Source organism: Sturnira hondurensis, unplaced genomic scaffold (assembly GCF_014824575.4).
Source record: "Sturnira hondurensis isolate 20B ecotype Veracruz unplaced genomic scaffold, ASM1482457v3 Scaffold0008640, whole genome shotgun sequence".
In the NCBI taxonomy this organism is placed as follows: Eukaryota; Metazoa; Chordata; class Mammalia; order Chiroptera; family Phyllostomidae; genus Sturnira; species Sturnira hondurensis.
The window spans coordinates 3,623,694-3,629,758 of NW_028081271.1; positions in this window are offsets into that span (position 1 = coordinate 3,623,694).

Consider the following 6,065-nt stretch of genomic DNA (forward strand, 5'->3'; position numbering starts at 1 on the left):
ATTTTTATCATCTGCAGGTATAATTCTAAATAATTAAGTCCATCTTCATTAGTCATAGAATTTTTATTTCTCCAGTTTGATTTTATGCTGCAAAAGTGAGAAAAGCTAAATGCTTTATTTAGTATTATTGCCCCCAATTCTTTGACCCTTAAAAGCATTAACCCATCATTTTAATTAACAAGTGCCTAATGTACCAATAAAACTAATTTTTAGGAGTTATAAAAAACTAGACATAAAGAAATGTTGTCTTTACTGCAAAAAAATTTAAATAAGACATCCCAGTCTTTTTTCAAAGATCACTATCTTAACTTCTATATTTTGAAAAATATGAAAGAATATCATAAAAATCTTCTTTCAAGCATGTCAACCACAGGACCACAATTAAGGAAGAATTAAACAATTAAAGCTCTGTTGAGAACAGATTCTGCAAAGCTGGTTGAACTTACCAAATAGTAATGCTTGCCCTGAAATTAGTTGGTATTTAATTGGTTACACAGAGGGTAAAATAGAGGCTACGAAGATAATATTTCACTGGATGAAAAGTTATGCACCAGGAGTGAAACATCAAATGGAGTGCCCAGACCACGTGAGATACAGTGCCCAGACCATATGAGACCTGAGTGACATACATAAAAATTTACGTAAATATCAAGGTAAGTGAGACTCTGCACCTGCTCTCGGGGCATTCGGGTGGGGATGAGTTCGGAGGAACAATAGAAAACAACTGGCCCTTATGTGGGGGGACACTGCGTGTGCTCTGAACGCTCCCGAGATCCAGGGTGCCTTCGCCTCTCTGCCTGGCTTTCACATGCTCAACCTTCTTTCTAATGGTCCCCAGGAAGTAGGTGGTGCTCCAGACAAGTCCTCACTGCCTCAGAAACACAGCACATCTTTATTTCTATTTGTCTCTTCGCTCAAAGGTCATCCAGTGTCCCACACAACCAGGCTGGCCCAGCATTCCAAGGCCAGGCCCCCCACCCTGACCTCTCTCGTCTCTGTTCAGAGACGCTGTTCAATGCGCTATGCTGTGCTGTCTGCAAAGTGTGTAGCGTGTAATACATGTGACCTCTATCTTCCGGACTCCACTGTGAACTCAGTGTAGGGCCCAGGGTTCTTCTACTTCACGTGTGTCCTCCACTGCGGTGCCGGAGCCCTGAGCAAACAATCCAAAGCAACAAAATAGGAGGCTTAGATGTGGTCTTTGTTTAAAAAAATCTGGTACCAGTGTGTGGATGAGAATCTAACGTGCCAGAGTGTGGATTCTTTTAGCCGTCTGTCAGAGAACTGAACTGTAACCAACTAAAGTGTGAGGATGCCGACTGGCCCACCAAAATGGCAACAGGGAAGTGAGGATGGGGTTTCCGCGTTGTGTTCGCCTGGTGGCTCTGGGTCCATGTCTCTGTAATCCTCCCGGTTCTCCGCATCTCCTTACACCAGCCTCCTTCTCAGCTGGGAATGAGCTGGCGAGTTCTAGGCTTCTTGTTCATCACATATCTACCTCCATGACGGTGAAATAGCATCTACCACTAGGAGCTCGCTTCAGCTGTTCCTCTCAGTGTGGCAAAGAAGACCTCTCCCAGCTGCCCCTAGAAAACCTCATCTCGTGCTTGTGGACCCTGCTCAACCACCAGATGCGAGGCAGTCCTGGGGTGGGCAGAGAGGTGGAGGGGATGGGGTGGCATCGCTGGAGGCACAGGGGTTGTGTAGGGGGTGACCAGTGCCTGGGGAGGGGATAGACACCCAGTGGGTGACCAATAGCATTCCCTTAAGCATCAAATCTGTGTGAGGATTGGTGCTGCAAAAAATAAAGAATTTTTTCCAGGATAGTGGGAGAAACAGTCACTCTAAGTTGGACCTAGACATTTGAGAAACAAATGTGGGTAAGCAAAAACATGGAGAGACAAAGAACAGAACAAACTCAATCAAATACTCTAGGTTTGAAAGAAATGAGATTGTATAATCTAGACAAGAGAAAGTTAAAAACAGATGTGATAAATGTCTTCCGTTGTTCAGCAGGTGTTTATGGGAATGTTGAGCAATGGTTTTCCATTTGCCCACAGAGTCCAAAAAAAGACAGACGTGAGATCAAAAGAGTGTGCAGATTGGTGTAAGAATAAGCTTCCTGACCAAGGAGGTGATACTGTAGAAGCAGCCAATAACCAGAGATCACTACGGGTGGCATCTCTCTCTCTCCCTCCCCTAGACCTGTCCCTTCTCGCTGCTAAATCCCTTACCTCTCCACCCCCTTGTCCAATTCAGGCCTTTAGCAGGTGCTGGGACTCAGGTGTCCCTTAACTGTGCTCACCTGGGTGCTGGTGGTGACTTCCTTACTTAGCCCCCTACTGTCTATGTGACCCTGAAAAGGCTAAATTATCTTACCGAAAGAGGAACAAAATCTTATCGTTTTGCTCCTATGTTAAATCCCCTGATCGGCTCCTAGATCTCTGCAGGATAAAATGTGAATTCATGTTCAAGGTTGCCAGGCCCCTCACACTCAGCACTCACACTCTGTAGCGCCCTCCTTTCCTTTGTGGCCAACACGACACATTCATGTCTGCAGCAGAGGGAGAGGGAGAGGGAACAGGAAAGGGAACCTGTATTGTGACACGTCTATTGCTTTGTTTCGCTCTCCCTGTGTCCTTCTATGCCTACCTACTCCTCTCAGAAACTGCATCTCATTCTCCCTGACAGAATTAGTGATGTTCTCAGCAACCTGCACTGACCCATGTATCTTAACCTGTAACCTAACCTATTAAACTAGGTTAGGAGGACTTGGTTATATGTCTCTGTCCTCTGTAGGCTATTTTGCTCCTTAAGAGCAAGGGGCTCTCCCTCATCCTCATCCTTATCTACCTGCTTCTCAACAAGGCACCTGGCATCTGGTTGCAAGCCTAACTAAATCTGGCTTTAAAACATGTCACTAATTAGTTAAGGCAACCCCAGCTTGGAGAATGGTAAAGTGCAGGATCTCTCCTCAAATTCAACCTTGGAGGTTGAAGGAAAAGACTGATAGTATTAGCCCCTGACATGCATTTTAGATTTATGTATACAGAAGGATGAACACTATACTTCTCAAAAAAACAAATTTTCTAAAACAAACGAAGGAAGCCTGGGAGAAGATTTTCATTGCTCACAGCAATTGCCCCTATTGTCTCCCTCATGGTGGTCGCTTGACAAATTATTATTGAATCCAACCTTTATTCTCCAACTTAGGCCCTTTCAACAGCATATTGCCTTGTCATGTTTGTTTGTTTTGGACTAAGGAGAGATACGCAACCCGTTCAACTGAACCTGCAAAGAAGCGTTGTGCCTGCTATTTCAAATGCATTCCTTTCCTGTCCTGTCAGTCACCAACGCTCTTAAACGTGGGCCTAATCACCAGTGTCCCAGGGCACTGACCACGTGAGGGGCTTGGAGGCAGGCAGGCTCAGAATCACAGCAAGTGTGTGTCTGGACTCGCAGGCACCAACTGGCTTATAAGCAGCGTCCAGCTGGCACGCACCTGCCCGGGGGGTCCCACCTCTCCAGGACAAACTCAGATTCCTGCCCTCAACCTTGGCGCGAGGTGAGGGTGGGGGGAAGAGGTGGCCTCTCAGCCACCCTACCAAGGAGCCTTCTGGTGTTCATGCCCCAGATGCTCCGTGAGACGGACTAGGAGTCAGGCAGGTGGTTATTCCGGAATCAGAGAACGAGGGCCCCATGCTATCCCTCAGCTTGCCTGTTGGGAACAGATTTGGGGAGTTGGTTTAGAAATAGATTTTTTTAAGTGCTCTAAATAAAAGAATTTATTTATTTTTTTGGTTTAAAGTGCCATTTTTCAAGTCTAGGAGGTTCAGTAAAACTAGAAATTTGATACCTACATAGAAATCGCCATAGAAAGTTCTTTAACATTCAAAAAAAGTGCCCTTGTTGACTGAGCATTCTCCTTCAGGTAGGACAGACATGAAATCACGGAGGAGAAGGGGGGCACCCAGCAAGCCAGGAATATTGATTTTTTAAATATATTTTATTGATTATACCATTATAGTTGTCCCATTCCCCCCTTCATTCTCCTCCACCCTGCACACCCCTCCCCCACCATTCCCCCCCTTTCATTCTTGTCCATGTGTCACAAGTTCTTTAGATTCTGTATTTCCCATAGTATTTCTGCCCTCCCCCCTGCCTATTTTCTACCTACCATCTATGCTACCTATTCTCTGTACCTTCTCCCCCCTTCTCCCCCTCCCACTCCCCTGTTGCTAACCCCCCATGTGATCTCCATTTCTGTGGTTTTGCTCCCGATCTAGGTGTCCTCTTGGTTTGCTTTTGTTTTAGGTGTGGTTGTTAGTAACTGTGAGTTTGCTGTCCTTTCACTGTTATATTTTTTATCTTCTTTTTCTTATATAAGTCCCTTTAACATTTCATATAATAAGGGCTTGGTGATGATGAACTCCTTGAACTTGACCTTATCTGAGAAGCACTTTATCTGTCCTTCCATTCCAAATGAAAGCTTTGCTGGATAGAGCAATCTTAGCTGTAGGACTTTGGATTTCATGACTTGGAATACTTCTTTCCAGCCCCTTCTTGCCTGTAAGGTCTCTTTTGAGAAATCCACTGACAGTCTGATGGGCACTCCTTTGTAGGTGACTGTCTCCTTATCTCTTGCTGCTTCTAGAATTTTCTCCTTCATTCTCTCCTTTCATCTCGACTAATGTAATTATGATGTGCCTTGGTGTGTTCCTTCTTGGGTCCAACTTGTTTGGGACTCTTTGAGCTTCCTGGGTTTCCTGGAAGTCTATTTCCTTTTCCAGACTGGGGAAGTTCTCCTTTATTATTTGTTCAAATAAGTTTCCCACTCATAGCTGTTCCTCTTCTCCTTCTGGTACCCCTATAATTTGGAAGGTTGATTTTAAAAACACCGGTGACCACCAGGTGGCTTGTCATAGCCAGGTAACCCTCAAATTCTAAAATGTGTCAATCATGAGGTTGCTGTTATGAATTCATTTATTTGAACTCAAGTAACTGGACTAGATTTAATCCTTTGAGATGAGTTGTATGTGCTCTGAGTCTTCATCCCCACATGGATTAATTATAACTCAACATGCACAGTTAGACTGGAGTCCCAGTCACTGACTGTACACACCCTCCATCGATAGTCGAATCACGTTACCAACTTCTCGTTTTGAAGAGAACACCCAAGTTTTCTTTTCCACGTTTCAGACTGTCCTTTCACGAACGCATATTTACACTTGTTAGTGAATTAATTTCACACATTTAGACTTCAACAGTCATTAGTGTCATAATGATTACAGTAATTATATGAGTAATGAGGCTCAAGTGATCAAAGGAAGATGCCTCGCTCAAAGTGATGGGCAAAGTTGGCGACCAGTGTAATTGGTTCCAGGTTACTTAGGGTGAGTTTAACAGTGTTTTCTTTGACTCAAGAGAAGATATTGTATATTCAGCAGAATTTGACAGACCTAATGATCTACTACTCCAGTTATTTCACGAAGAATGTGATGAGGCGGGCATGATTACTAACCCTTGTTGTTTTCTGGTTATCAGTAGTAAGACCATTAAAGTGCATAATTAAAATAATTAAAAGGATGTGTGTGTAATTGATATAAATACGGCAAGTTATCTTATTCAGTAGCTTGTAATTACATTTGGGTAATTGTCTGATTAGGAATTCAAAACAATGGATACATATTTTTTCTTCCAAAAGGGTAATATATAAAGTTATATTTTCAGCATTCAGTTTTAGGTAAGCCCAAATTCTTGGGGTGATTTGACATTTGTAACTACATCGGACTGTCTGCCTTTAACATTCAGCTTTGGACAAGAAGGAAGATATGGGATGGTGCTGATGACATGAGAATTGTCTGGACCAGGATTCTTTAGCACTGGTCTGCTGCAAGAATTTTTAAAACATTCAGTACCTGACTATTTATTTATTCGGGGGCACTGACCTCTTCTTCCTTAGATTGTCAAATTTTAAAAAATTACAACAGCCAAAATAACAGCAGCCATCTAGTGTGAGTGAATCAAAATTATACCTATTTTGTGGTCACATTGGCAAAATGTAT